This window comes from Panulirus ornatus, chromosome 6 (assembly GCF_036320965.1).
Source record: "Panulirus ornatus isolate Po-2019 chromosome 6, ASM3632096v1, whole genome shotgun sequence".
In the NCBI taxonomy this organism is placed as follows: domain Eukaryota; kingdom Metazoa; phylum Arthropoda; class Malacostraca; order Decapoda; family Palinuridae; genus Panulirus; species Panulirus ornatus.
The window spans coordinates 55,362,558-55,378,532 of NC_092229.1; the positions used below are offsets into that span (position 1 = coordinate 55,362,558).

Below are 15,975 nucleotides of genomic sequence, written 5' to 3' on the forward strand. Positions count from 1 at the left end.
TTTTTTTCCTGTTTAACCCATTTACTGTGGCTGGTACACATGTGGTCTCTGAATAATAAAGGTTCAATATGGCTGGTATACATATGTACCTTTTTATGTCTTCCAAAAACAGCCGCACAGGGGAGTAAGCCTTAAAATCAACCAGCCATAGTGAATAGGTTAAACAGAGAAATGGTGACCTGATGATACCACACATCTTGTCTTGACCAGCCACCACTTAAAGACTGAATTTAATGACATAACCAGAAATACAGTATTTAGTCAGCCCTTAACTATTTATAGAGTTAGGGCCCAACAGAAATGATGAAATACCAAAACTAGCAATAATCAAAGTTTCAGGCAAATGACCCCTGTGCATGTGAGATAGCAACAAACAACTCACATGACTCTTTATCCTTAACTCTAACTACATGGTAGGACTGCCTAACAACAAAATCTTTTCAAAGGTAAAGGAATTTCAATAGATGGCAGCCTTTAAGTGCAGAACTCTCTCCATTTACTATTCAAACAGGTAATTATACATAAAGGAAAAGAAGAAGTACTTTGGAAAGAATATTGCTGATAAGACAAAGATAATCCAAAACTTCCTCATAAGTTCACATATAGCAAACTGTTGGTTAGAGATCAGCCAATCATGGTAATGAATAATAAATGAAGAGGAAATTGTTGAGGATGATTAGGAAATAACCAGGGACCAAATACGAAGGACACTCTTGCTCCAGCACCAACAACATGGGATGAGAAAAAAGTCTTGAAAGTAATGAAACTGACTAAAGAACCATAACTAGGTTATTGTAGGCCTCATGGTCCTGATGGAGTCTATATGATCAGTAAGGCCTAGCTGTGGATAGGGGGCTGTAGTTTCAGTAAATTAAAAATGACAGCTAAAGAATCGATGTGGTAAATGATGCCTTTCCTTCATCTGTTTCTTGCACTATCTCATTAACAAAGGAGACAATGAACAAATAAGAAGTAAAATGATGTATAAATTTCATTTACAATTATCCAGGACCTCCTTTGAAAGGCTCCAGCAGCCCAAGGTTGCACTAACTCTGGTAATATGGAAATACAGGCTCTTATGGAGTGAGTTCTGTGAAGGAACTATACTCCCAATAATAAAATATCTTGTAGATAAAATCTGGTTACAGTAAAGAATATTAGTTGACAGAGTAATGGAAAAGACTGAATGCAGAATAATTGAAGAGCAAGGAGGTTTCAGGAAAGGTAGGGAATGTGTAGATCAGATTTTTGTAGTAAAGATGATCATGGAAAAGTATTTAGCAAAAGGTAAGAAGTTGTATGCAGTTTTGATGGATCTGGAGAAAGCATATGACTGAGTTGAGTGGAATGCTTTATGGGATCTGTTAAGGATATATGGTATGGGGCAACTGCTGGATTGTGGAAAAGCCTTCTATAAAGGAGCAAATACATGTGCACGGGTGGATGAAGAGCTGAGCAAAAGTTATGGGATATATATATTTCATCATTCATTATTCATTTTGCTTTCTCGCTGTCTCCCGCGTTAGCGAGGTAGTGCAAGGAAACAGACGAAAGAAATGGCCCAACCCACCCACATACACATGTATATACATACACGTCCACACACACAAATATACATACCTATACAACTCACTGTATACATATAGATACACACACAAACACATACATATATACACATGTACATATTTCATACTGTTCGCCTTTATTCATTCCCATCGCCACCTCGCCACACATAGAATAACAACCCCCTCCCCCCCTCATGTGTGCGAGGTAGCGCTAGGAAAAGACAACAAAGGCCCCATTCGTTCACACTCAGTCTCTAGCTGTCATGAAATAATGCACCGAAACCACAGCTCCCTTTCCACATCCAGGCCCCACACAACTTTCCATGGTTTACCCCAGACGCTTCACATGCCCTGTTTCAATCTATTGACAGCACGTCAACCCCGGTACACCACATCGTTCCAATTCACTCTATTCCTTGCACGCCTTTCACCCTCCTGCATGTTCAGGCCCCGATCACTCAAAACCTTTTTCACTCCATCTTTCCACCTCCAATTTGGTCTCCCACTTCTCCTCGTTCCCTCCACCTGACACATATATCCTCTTGGTCAATCTCTCCTCACTCATTCTCTCCATGTGCCCAAACAATTTCAAAACACCCTCTTCTGGTCTCTCAACCACACTCTTTTTATTACCACACATCTCTCTTACCACATACTGTCCTCAAACATCTCATTTCCAGCACATCCACCCTCCTCCGCACAACTCTATCCATAGCCCAAGCCTCGCAACCATACAACATTGTTGGTACCACTATTCCTTCAAACATACCCATTTTTGCTTTCCGAGATAATGTTCTCAACTTACACGCATTCTTCAATGCTCCCAGAATTTTCTCCCCCTCCCCCACCCTATGATTCACTTCCGCTTCCATGGTTCCATCCGCTGCCAAATCCACTCCCAGATATCTAAAACACTTCACTTCCTCCAGTTTTTCTCCATTCACACTTACCTCCCAATTGACTTGACCCTCAACCCTACTATACCTAATAACCTTGCTCTTATTCACATTTACTCTCAACTTTCTTCTTTCACACACTTTACCAAACTCAATCACCAGCTTCTGCATTTTCTCACATGAATCAGCCACCAGCACTGCATCATCAGCAAACAACAACTGACTCACTTCTCAAGCTCTCTCATCCGCAACAGACTGCATACTTGCCCCTCTTTCCAAAACTCTTGCATTCACCTCCCTAACAACCCCATCCATAAACTAATTAAACAACCATGGAGACATCACACACCCCTGCTGCAAACCTACATTCACTGAGAACCAATCACTTTCCTCTCTTCCTACACGTACACATGCCTTACATCCTCGATAAAAACTTTTCACTGCTTCCAACAACTTGCCTCCCACACCATATATTCTTAATACCTTTCACAGAGCATCTCTATCAACTCTATCGTATGCCTTCTCCAGATCCATAAATCCTACATAAAAACCCATTTAGTTTTCTAAGTATTTCTCACATACATTCTTCAAAGCAAACACCTGATCCATACTTCCTCTACCACTTCTGAAACCACACTGCTCTTCCTCAATCTGATGCTCTGTACATGTCTTCACCCTCTCAATCAATACCCTCCCAATTAATTTACCAGGAATACTCAACATACTTATACCTCTGTAATTTGAGCACTCACTCTTATCTCCTTTGCCTTTGTACAATGGCACTATGCAAGCATTCCGCCAATCCTCAGGCACCTCACCATGAGACATACATACATTAAATAACCTTACCAACCAGTCAACAATACAGTCACCCCCTTTTTTAATAAATTCCACTGCAATATCATCCAAACGTGCCGCCTTGCCAGCTTTCATCTTCCGCAGAGCTTTTACTACCTCTTCTCTGTTTACCAATTCATTCTCCCTAACCCTCTCACTTTACACACCACCTCGACCAAAACATCCTATGTCTGCCACTCTATCATCAAATACATTCAACAAACTTTCAAAATACTCACTCCATCTTCTCACATCACCACTACTTGTTATCACCTCCCCGCTTGCCCCCTTCACTGAAGTTCCTATTTGTTCCCTTGTCTTATGCACTTTATTTACCTTCTTCCAAAACATCTTTTCATTCTCCCTAAAATTTAATGATACTCTCACCCAAACTCTCATTTGCCCTCTTTTTCACCTCTTGCACCTTTCTCTTGACCTCCTGTCTCTTTCTTTTATACATCTCCCACTCATTTGCATTATTTCCCTGCAAAAATCGTCCAAATGCCTCTCTCTTCTCTTTCACTAATAATCTTACTTCTTCATCCCGCCACTCACTGCCCTTTCTAATCTGCCCACCTCCCACACTTCTCATGCCACAAGCATCTTTCGCGCAAGCCATCACTGCTTCCCTAAATACATCCCATTCCTCCCCCACTCCCATTACCTCCTTTGTTCTCACCTTTTTCCATTCTGTACTCAGTCTCTCCTGGTACTTCCTCACACAAGTCTCCTTCCCAAGCTCACTTACTCTCACCCTTCTCTTCACCCCAACATTCTCTCTTCTTTTCTGAAAACCTCTACAAATCTTCACCTTCACCTCCACAAGATAATGATCAGACATCCCTCCAGTTGCACCTCTCAGTACATTAACATCCAAAAGTCTCTCTTTTGCGTGCCTATCAATTAACACGTAACCCAATAATGCTCTCTGGCCATCTCTCCTACTTACATACGTATACTTAAATATACCTCTCTTTTTAAACCAGGTATTCCCAATCACCAGTCCTTTTTCAGCACATAAATGTACAAGCTCTTCACCATTTCCATTTACACCACTGGACACCCCATGTACACAAATTATTCCCTCAACTGCCACATTACTCACCTTTGCATTCAAATCACCCATCACTATAACTATAACCTAGTCTCGTGCATCAAAACCACTATCACACTCATTCAGCTGCTCCTAAAACACTTGCCTCTCATGATGTTTCTTCTCATGCCCAGGTGCATATGCACCAATAATCACCCATGAGTGAGGAGAGATTGACAAAGAGGATATATGTGTCAGAGGTGGAGGAAATGAGAAGTGGGAGACCAAATTGGAGGTGGAAAGATGGAGTGAAAAAGATTTTGAGTGATCAGGGCCTGAACATGAAGGAGGGTGAAAGGCGTGCAAGGAATAGAGTGAACTGGAACGATGTGGTATACCAGGGTTGACGTGCTGTCAATGGATTGAACCAGGGCATGTGAAGCGTCTGGGCTAAACCATGGAAAGTTCTGTGGGGCCTGGATGTGGAAAGGGAGCTGTGGTTTCGGTGCATTATTACATGACAGCTAGAGACTGAGTGTGAACGAATGGGGCCTTTGTTGTCTTTTCCTAGCGCTACCTCGCACACACGAGGGGGTTGTTATTCCATGTGTGGCGAGGTGGCGATGGGAATAAATAAAGGCAGACAGTATGAATTATGTACATGTGTATATATGTATAAGTCTGTGTGTGTATATATATGCATACATTGAGATGTATAGGTATGTATATTTGTGTGTGTGGACGTGTATGTATATACATGTGTATGTGGGTGGGTTGGGCCATTCTTTCGTCTGTTTCCTTGAGCTACCTCGCTAACGCGGGAGACAGCAACAAAGCAAAATAAATAAATAATTTTTTCTTTTTTTTGCCGGTCTCCCGCGTTTGCGAGGTAGCGCAAGGAAACAGACGAAAGAAATGGCCCAACCCCCCCCATACACATGTACATACATACGTCCACACACGCAAATATACATACCTACACAGCTTTCCATGGTTTACCCCAGACGCTTCACATGCCTTGATTCAATCCACTGACAGCACATCAACCCCGGTATACCACATCGCTCCAATTCACTCTATTCTTTGCCCTCCTTTCACCCTCCTGCATGTTCAGGCCCCGATCACACAAAATCTTTTTCACTCCATCTTTCCACCTCCAATTTGGTCTCCCTCTTCTCCTCGTTCCCTCCACCTCCGACACATATATCCTCTCGGTCAATCTTTCCTCACTCATTCTCTCCAAGTGCCCAAACCATTTTAAAACACCCTCTTCTGCTCTCTCAACCACACTCTTTTTATTTCCACACATCTCTCTTACCCTTACGTTACTTACTCGATCAAACCACCTCACACCACACATTGTCCTCAAACATCTCATTTCCAGCACATCCATCCTCCTGCGCACAACTCTATCCATAGTCCACGCCTCGCAACCATACAACATTGTTGGAACCACTATTCCTTCAAACATACCCATTTTTGCTTTCCGAGATAATGTTCTCGACTTCCACACATTCTTCAAGGCTCCCAGAATTTTCGCCCCCTCCCCCACCCTATGATCCACTTCCGCTTCCGTGTTTCCATCCGCTGCCAGATCCACTCCCAGATATCTAAAACACTTCACTTCCTCCAGTTTTTCTCCATTCAAACTCACCTCCCAATTGACTTGACCCTCAACCCTACTGTACCTAATAACCTTGCTCTTATTCACATTTACTCTTAACTTTCTTCTTTCACACACTTTACCAAACTCAGTCACCAGCTTCTGCAGTTTCTCACATGAATCAGCCACCAGCGCTGTATCATCAGCGAACAACAACTGACTCACTTCCCAAGCTCTCTCATCCCCAACAGACTTCATACTTGCCCCTCTTTCCAAAACTCTTGCATTCACCTCCCTAACAACCCCATCCATAAACAAATTAAACAACCATGGAGACATCACACACCCCTGCCGCAAACCTACATTCACTGAGAACCAATCACTTTCCTCTCTTCCTACACGTACACATGCCTTACATCCTCGATAAAAACTTTTCAATGCTTCTAACAACTTGCCTCCCACACCATATATTCTTAATACCTTCCACAGAGCATCTCTATCAACTCTATCATATGCCTTCTCCAGATCCATAAATGCTACATACAAATCCATTTGCTTTTCTAAGTATTTCTCACATACATTCTTCAAAGCAAACACCTGATCCACACATCCTCTACCACTTCTGAAACCACACTGCTCTTCCCCAATCTGATGCTCTGTGCATGCCTTCACCCTCTCAATCAATACCCTCCCATATAATTTGCCAGGAATACTCAACAAACTTATACCTCTGTAATTTGAGCACTCACTCTTATCCCCTTTGCCTTTGTACAATGGCACTATGCAAGCATTCCGCCAATCCTCAGGCACCTCACCATGAGTCATACATACATTAAATAACCTTACCAACCAGTCAACAATACAGTCACCCCCTTTTTTAATAAATTCCACTGCAATACCATCCAAACCTGCTGCCTTGCTGGCTTTCATCTTCCGCAAAACTTTTACTACCTCTTCTCTGTTTACCAAATCATTTTCCCTAACCCTCGCACTTTGCACACCACCTCGACCAAAACACCCTATATCTGCCACTCTATCATCAAACACATTCAACAAACCTTCAAAATACTCACTCCATCTCCTTCTCACATCACCACTACTTGTTATCACCTCCCCATTTGCGCCCTTCACTGAAGTTCCCATTTGCTCCCTTGTCTTACGCACTTTATTTACCTCCTTCCAGAACATCTTTTTATTCTCCCTAAAATTTAATGATACTCTCTCACCCCAACTCTCATTTGCCCTTTTTTCACCTCTTGCACCTTTCTCTTGACCTCCTGTCTCTTTCTTTTATACGTCTCCCACACAATTTCATTTTTTCCCTGCAAAAATCGTCCAAATGCCTCTCTCTTCTCTTTCACTAATACTCTTACTTCTTCATCCCACCACTCACTACCCTTTCTAATCAACCCACCTCCCACTCTTCTCATGCCACAAGCATCTTTTGCGCAATCCATCACTGATTCCCTAAATACATCCCATTCCTCCCCCACTCCCCTTTCTTCCATTGTTCTCACCTTTTTCCATTCTGTACTCAGTCTCTCCTGGTACTTCCTCACACAAGTCTCCTTCCCAAGCTCACTTACTCTCACCACCCTCTTCACCCCAACACTTACTCTTCTTCTCTGGAAAACCATACAAATCTTCACCTTAGCCTCCACAAGATAATGATCAGACATCCCTCCAGTTGCACCTCTCAGCACATTAACATCCAAAAGTCTCTCTTTCGCGCGCCTGTCAATTAACACGTAATCCAATAACGCTCTCTGGCCATCTCTCCTACTTACATAAGTATACTTATGTATATCTCGCTTTTTAAACCAGGTATTCCCAATCATCAGTCCTTTTTCAGCACATAAATCTACAAGCTCTTCACCATTTCCATTTACAACACTGAACACCCCATGTATACCAATTATACCCTTAACTGCCACATTACTCACCTTTGCATTCAAATCACCCAACACTATAACCTGGTCTCGTGCATCAAAGCCACTAACACACTCATTCAGCTGCTCCCAAAACACTTGCCTCTCATGATATTTCTTCTCATGCCCAGGTGCATATGCACCAATAATCACCCATCTCTCTCCATCAACTTTCAGTTTTACCCATATTAATCGAGAATTTACTTTCTTACATTCTATCACATACTTCCACAACTCCTGTTTCAGGAGTACTGCTACTCCTTCCCTTGCTCTTGTCCTCTCACTAACCCCTAACTTTACTCCCAAGACATTCCCAAACCACTCTTCCCCTTTACCCTTGAGCTTCGTTTCACTCAGAGCCAAAACATCCAGGTTCCTTTCCTCAAACATACTACCTATCTCTCCTTTTTTCACATCTTGGTTACATCCACACACATTTAGGCACCCCAATCTGAGCCTTCGAGGAGGATGAGCACTCCCCGCGTGACTCCTTCTTCTGTTTCCCATTTTAGAAAGTTAAAAAAGATACAAGAACGGGAGGATTTCTGGCCCCCCGCTCCCGTCCCCTCTAGTCGCTTTCTACGACACGCGAGGAATGCGTGGGAAGTATTATTTCACCCCTATCCCCAGGGATAATATACATATATATATACACATACACACACATACACACACACACGCACACATACACACACACACACACACATATATATACATGTGAAAAATGTAAGAAACAATTTAGAAAACTGAAACTTCTAGGTATATATATATATATATATATATATATGGATGGAGTGATTAGAGAGATAAAAGCAAAACTGGGGAAAAGGGTGCAGAGATGGAGTGAGGTGGTGAGATATGGTGGCTAATGGCAAGCCTTTTTGTGGATGATACAGTGTTTTTTGCTGAGAGTGAAGAGGAGTTGCAGAAGGATGTGTGTTTTATGATGAGTGTAAGCATAGGCAAATGGAGGTTAATGCAAGTAAAAGGAAATTAATTTTGTTCGAAAGGAAATAGAATGAAAGTATAGATTTTGCAAAACCATATTGAGTGAGAGAGGAAACTGTACTAAACTGTGCTTTGGAATTGAGGGGGGAAAAAGACTGGAAGAGTGAGGGAATCTAAGTATCTTGGAGCTGTCTTGGGTAAGTGTGGTGTTATGGAAGGAGATACAAGGGAGAGAGCAGTGCAGGGTAGAAGAGTCACTGGGTCCCTCAACAGAATAATGAAGGGTAGTGGTGTAAATATGGAAAGGAAGAGAGGATTAAGGGACAGCATAGATGCAGTCAAAACATGGACATGGAATGAGTCACAGAGGTCAAGAGTCCAGGCTGTGGAAATGAACTACCTTAGAAGAGCATGTATTGTGACTAGATGGAATGAAGAAAGAAATGAAAGGGTGTATGAGAGATGTGGTATGGCAGGGAATGCAAACAGAGTGAATTGTGGAGGAGCAGAAAAGGTAAAATGTAACACTTTGAGGTGGTGTGGGTAGGTGGAAAGATTGCTAGACTGGATGTTTACAAGGAGAGTGTATGATAGTACAATTAAAGGGGTTAGTGTGAGGGGAAGATCAACTATAACATGGGCAAACAGGGAGTGAAACAGTGGAAGAATACCTGGAATGGTGTATGCGAGGGAGGCATGTAAGGACAGGGATAAGTGGAGACTCTATTGCTGTGGCCACCCCTTGATGGGAGTTCCCAGATGGAATGGACATCAGAGATATAGATAGATAGATAGATCAGTGAATGTATGGAACCTGTCTTCCAGTAAAGAATCCATGAATGAATGTTTAAGCTCTGGGTTATGGATACAATGCTATCAAATTCCCTAAAACTTTTTGAGAACTTCGAAAGTACTTAATGAGAACAGAGTCTGGGTCTCTGATGCTGTTTCAGAGTAATCAAAACTCCTTAGCCTTGTCAAATAAACACTCACTCATCACTAACACAGAGAGGAATGCATGAATTGTAATCCCTTTCTTTTTTGCTGATTATTAATGTGACCATCTCATTTCAAAATTCTAAAATAACTTTGTCAATCTTCTTTTATTTACTTTATCTGCATTTTCTTATTTCTCACATTATATAAAATTTTACTCATCTTATTTAACCCACTGCTATTAGAATTAAACATACAATTACCTCATATGGTTCCTTGCACTGCCTATCAGTGGTGCTATCAATTGAGGATGGTGAAAAGAGAGGGGTGCAATCAGTATTCACTGACTGGTGTGGAGCATGAGAACAATCAATCAAAACGTCTCCAATGAGAAACATGCCCTCCCTTCTCTGTGGTGTTTGACCTACCACATCTGTTAATCTGAAATGGTATAAAGATTAGTGCTCATTGCTGTAAATAATGTTATTTGAAAAATATTCTTTACTGTTTCAAAAATGTCAGGTAGTTGCTGACAGAAGTCAGTGAAAGACCTAGCTGACTGGTAAAAAGTAAAAAAGGATCCAGCACTTCAGTGGTTGTCAAGCTGCACTCCTTTGACCCAGGTAGCTGTCTTTTCTTTCTGGCCCACCCGCATGTGGACTACTGGCATTCTGTCAACAAACATACAATCTCACTTTGTCATACACAAAACTTGAGAACACTTAACTCACACAGCTCATTCTTGCAACTGTAGATTTTCCTGCGGTGAGCACTATGTGCTATCCTAGCCTTATAGCATAATGGTCTTTCAAAAGAGCATTCCTTGTGAAAGTGAAGGACCTGGCTCAATGGTAAGATGTAGGAGCTGGGCCCAAAAAAGTATGTATGTATATATATATATATATATATATATATATATATATATATATATATATATATATATATATATATATATAAAGTGTGTAAGACAAGGGAGCAAATGGGAACTTCAGTGAAGGGCGCAAATGGGGAGGTGATAACAAGTAGTGGTGATGTGAGAAGGAGATGGAGTGAGTATTTTGAAGGTTTGTTGAATGTGTGTGATGATAGAGTGGCAGATATAGGGTGTTTTGGTCGAGGTGGTGTGCAAAGTGAGAGGGTTAGGGAAAATGATTTGGTAAACAGAGAAGAGGTAGTAAGAGCTTTGCGGAAGATGAAAGCCGGCAAGGCAGCAGGTTTGGATGGGATTGCAGTGGAATTTATTAAAAAAGGGGGTGACTGTATTATTGACTGGTTGGTAAGGTTATTAAATGTATGTTGACTCTTGGTGAGGTGCCTGAGATTGGCGGAATGCCGTGTTATGCCATGGTACAAGGCAAAGGGGATAAGGTGAGTGCTCAAATTTCGAGGTATAAGGGTTGGTTGGTATTCCGGGTTTAAAAAATTATTGGGGGGGTATTGATTGAGAGGGTGAAGGCATGTACAGGGCTTTCAGTTTGGGGAAAAAGAGCAGTGTGGTTTCAGAAGTGGTAGGGATGTGTGGCCCGGGGGTTTGCTTTGATGAATGTATGGGGGAGAAATACTTAGAAAGAAAAATGGATTTGTATGTAGAATTTATGGGATCTGGGAAGGCATATGATAGAGTTGTAGAGATGCTCTGGGGAAAGGGGATTAAAAATATTTGGTGTGGGGGGCCCCAAAAGTTGTTAGAAGCATTTGAAAAGTTTTTATCGAGGATGAAAGGGCATGTGTACGTGTGGGAAGGGGGAAAGGGTTTGGGTTTCTCAGTGAATGTAGGTTTGGGCAGGGGTGTGTGATGTCTCCATGGTTGTTTAATTTGTTTATGGATGGGGTTGTTAGGGAGGTGAATGCAAGAGTTTTGGAAAGAGGGGCAAGTATGAAGTCTGTTGTGGATGAGAGAGCTTGGGAAGTGAGTCAGTTGTTGTTCGCTGATGATACAGCGCTGGTGGCTGATTCATGTGAGAAACTGCAGAAGCTGGTGACTGAGTTTGGTAAGAAGAAAGTTAAGAGTAAATGTGAATAAGAGCAAGGTTATTAGGTACGGTAGGGTTGAGGGTCAAGTCAATTGGGAGGTAAGTTTGAATGGAGAAAAACTGGAGGAAGTAAAGTGTTTTAGATATCTGGGAGTGGATCTGGCAGCGGATGGAACCATGGAAGCGGAAATGGATCATAGGGTGGGGGAGGGGGCGAAAATCCTGGGAGCCTTGAAGAATGTGTGGAAGTCGAGAACATTATCTCGGAAAGCAAAAATGTGTATGTTTGAAGGAATAGTGGTTCCAACAATGTTGTATGGTTGCGAAGGCGTGGGCTATGGATAGAGTTGTTTCGCAGGGGGGATGGAATGCGTGGAAATTTAGATGTTTGAGGGGCAATTTTGTGGTGTGAGGTGGTTTGATCGAGTAAGTAACGTAAGGTTTAAAAGGAAGTGTGGAAATAAAAAGGGTGTGGTTGAGAGAGCAGAAGAGGGTGTTTTGAATGGTTTTGGGCACTTGGAGCGAATGAGTGAGGAAAGATGGGCCAAGAGGATATATGTGTCGGGGTGGAGGGGGGCGGGGGAGAAGAGGTGGCCAAATTGGAGGTGGAAAGTTTTGGGGTGAAAAAGATTTTGTGTGATCGGGGCCTTTAACATGCAGGGGGTGAAAGGAGGGCAAGGAATAGAGTGAATTGGAGCGATGTGGTATACCGGGGTTGATGTGTGTCAGTGGATTGAATCAAGGCATGTGAAGCGTCCTGGGGTTACCATGGAAAGCTGTGTAGGTATGTATATTTGGTGGTGGACGTATGTATATACCTGTGTTATGGGGGTGGGGTTGGGGGCCCTTTTCTTTCGTCTGTTTCCTTTTCGCTACCTCGCAAACGCGGGAGGGCAGCGCCCAAAATATAAAAAAAAAAAAAAAAAAAATATATATATATTTAAAATATATATATTTATTATATATATTTTATATTATTTCCCCGGGGTTTGGGGGAAAAAAGAATACTTCCCCCATATTCCCCGGGGTGTCGTAGAAGCGATAAAAGGGGGGGGAGCGGGGGGGGCTGGAAATCCTCCCCTCTCAATTTTATTTTTTTTATTTTTTTTTTTTTTTTTTGTTTTTTCCCAAAAGAAGGGGGGGAAAAGAGAGGGGGCAGTTGAGGTATTCCCTCAGTGGCCCAGTTCTCTTTTTCTTAACGTACCGCTAAGCGGGAAATGGCGAATAGTTTAAAAAAAAAAAAAAATATATATTATTATATTATATTATATATATATCTTTATATATATTAATATTATATATATATTTTATGTGTATGGTTGCGAGGCGTGGGCTAGGGGTAGGGGTTGTGCGCCCGGAGGATGGATGTGTGGAAATGAGATGTTTGAGGACAAAATTTTGGTGTGAGGTGGTTTTATCGAGTAAGTAACGTAAGAGGTAAGGGGATGTGTGGGGAAAAAAAAGAGCGTGGTTGAGAGAGCAGCAAAGAGGGTGTTTTGAAATGGTTTGGGCACAAGGAGAGAATGAGTGAGGAAAAATTTTTCCAAGAGGTATATGTGTCGGAGGTGGAGGGAAAAGAGGAGAAGGGGAGGGCCAAATTGGAGGTGGAAAGTGGTTTTGGGAAAAAGGGTTTTGTGTGATGGGCCTGAACATGCAGGCGGGTGAAAGGAGGGCAAAGGGAAATAGGTGAATTGGGCGATGTGGTATACAGGGGTTGACGTGCTGCGTGGGTTGAATCAAGGCATGTGAAAGCTTCCCGGGGTTTAAAACCCTGGAAAGCTGTTAGGTATTTATTTGCGGGTGTGGACGTGTGTAAAGTACATGGTGTGGGGGGGTTGGGCCAAATTTTTTTTCGATCTGTTTCCTTGCGCTACCTCGCAAAACGGGGGGAAAACAGCGACAAAATATAAAAAAAAAAAAAAAAAAAGTATGTTCGGAGGTGATGTGAGAAAGGGATGGAATGAGTATTTTAAAGGGTTTGTTGAAGGTGTCTGATGACAGAGTGGCAGATATAGGGTGTTTTGGTCGAGGTGGTGTGCAAAGTGAGAGGGTTAGGGAAAAGGATTTGTGTAAACAGGAGAGGGGTTTGTAAAAGCTTTGCGGAAAAAGAGGGAAAGCCGGCATGGCAGAGGTTTGGGGGTTTATTGCAGTGGAAATTTTTTAAAGAAAGGGGGGGGACTGTATTGTTGATGGTTGGGGTAAGGTTATTTAATGTATGTATGACTCATGGTGAGGTGCCTGAGGTTTGGGCGGAATGCTGTGCATAGTGCCATTGTACAAAGGAAAAAGGGAGATAAGAGTGAGTGCTCCAAATTTCAGGGGTATAAGTTTGTTGTATTCCGGGTTTAAATTATATGGGGGGGTTTATTGATTGAGAGGGTGAAGGTGTCCCAGAGCATCAGTTTGGGGAAGGCAGTGCGGTTTCAGAAGTGGTAGGGAGGTGGGGGATCAGGGTGTTTGCTTTGATGATGTATGTGAGAAATACTTAGAAAAGCAAAGGATTTGATGTAGCATTTATGGATCTGGAGAAAGGGCATATGATAGAGTTGATAGGATGCTCTGTGGAAGGTATTAAGAATATATGGTGTGGGAGGAAAGTTGTTAGAAGCAGGGGAAAAGTTTTTATCGTGGATGAAGGCATGTGTAGTGTAGGAAGAGGGAAAGTGTTTGGTTCTCGTGAATGTAGGTTTGGGGCCCGGGGGTTTGTTGTGATGTCTCCTGGTTGTTTAAAATGGGTTTATGGATGGGGTTGTAAAGGGGGGAAATGCAAGGTCCTGGAAAGAGGGGCAAGTATGAAGTCTGTTGGGGGAATGGAGAGAGCTTGGGAAGTGAGTCAATTGTTGTTCGCTGTTGATACAGCGTGGTGGCTGATTCAGGTGAGAAACTGAGAAGCTGGTGACTGAGTTTGGTAAAGTGTGTGGAAGAAGAAAGTTGAGAGTAAATGTGATATAAAGCAAGGTTATTAGGTACAGTAGGGGTGAGGGTCGTCAATTGGGAGGTGAGTTTGAATGGAGAAAAACTGGAGGAAGTGAAGTGTTTTGGGATATTGGGGGGGAAATTGCAGCGGATGGAACCAGGGAAAGCGGAAGGTGGTCATAGGGTGGGGGAGGGGGCGAAATTTTGGGAGCCTTGAAAAATGTGGGGAAGTCGGAACATTATCCGGAAAGCAAAAATGGGTATTTTTGGAGGGATAGTGGTTCCAACATGGGCCCGTATGGGTTTTTCGAGGCGTGGGCTATGGATTGGTTGTGCGCGGGGGACACGGGGGGGGGGTGGGGGGGGGTGGGGGTGGGGGGGTGGTGTGGTTTTGTGGGGGTGGTGGTGGGGTGGTGTGGGGTGGTGGTTTTGGTTGGGGGATGGTGGGGTTGGGGTGTTCGTGGTGTTGGAGTGTGGGTTGTTGTGGGGTGGTTTGGTTTGGTTGGGTGGATGTGGATGGATATTGGTGGTGGTTTGTCGTGGTGGTTGGGAGATGTTTGCGGGTGTGGGGGGGATTCTTTTGGGATTGGATTGTTGGTGGGATTGTGGAGGTGGGGTTGTGTGTGTTGGGTGGTTGGTGGAGTTACTGGGTTGGTGGCGGATAGGGGGTGGTGGATTTTGGTTGGTTTGTGTGTGGGGGGAGGTTGTCGGTGGGTTGGGGTATGTTGGACTTTTGAGTTGGGGCGGTGGTGGGGTTGGGTATTTGGTGTTGGTTGGGATGTATTGTTTGGCGGTGGTGTTTGGGGGGTGGTGGTTGGTGGTTGTGGATTGTGATGTTTGTGTTATTTGGATTATGGAATTTAGGAGGTGGGTGTTGGTGGTTGTTTGGTAATTGGTGGTTGGATTGGTTTTGTGGTTTGGCTGTGTGTGGTTGATGGATTCTGGTGTTTTGGTGTTTGTGTTGGGTGGGTTGGTTGGGGTTTGGTTCGGGTGGTTGTTGGGGGTGGGTTGTTTGGTTGTTGTGTGGATTTGTTGGTGGTGGTGTTGGTTGGTTTGGTTGGGTGGGAGTTTTTTGGTGTTGTGGTTGGGGTTGGTTGGGGGGAGTTGGTGGGTGGGTTTTGTGGGTTGGTTGTGTGGTTGGATGGTTTTTGTAGTGTGTGGTTTGGTGGGATGGTGGGTTTTTTGGAGTGTTTTGGCGTGATGGTGGGGTGTGGTGTGGTTGTTGGGTTCTGTGTTTGGGATGTTGTGGTGGAATTTGTGGTTGGTTGGTTGGTTGTTGGTGTGGGTGTTGGTTTTTGTGGTTTTTTGTGGGGTTGTGGATTGTTTGGTTGGTTGTTGGC

General features: G+C 43.2%; 1 protein-coding gene across 1 annotated transcript in view; it reads right to left on the reverse strand.

The window, feature by feature from the left end:
- LOC139749254 (copper-transporting ATPase 1-like) overlaps positions 1-15,975 on the reverse strand; it is a 364,429-nt gene that overhangs the window by 78,494 nt on the left and 269,960 nt on the right. The gene's annotated exons all lie outside the window — the stretch shown is intronic.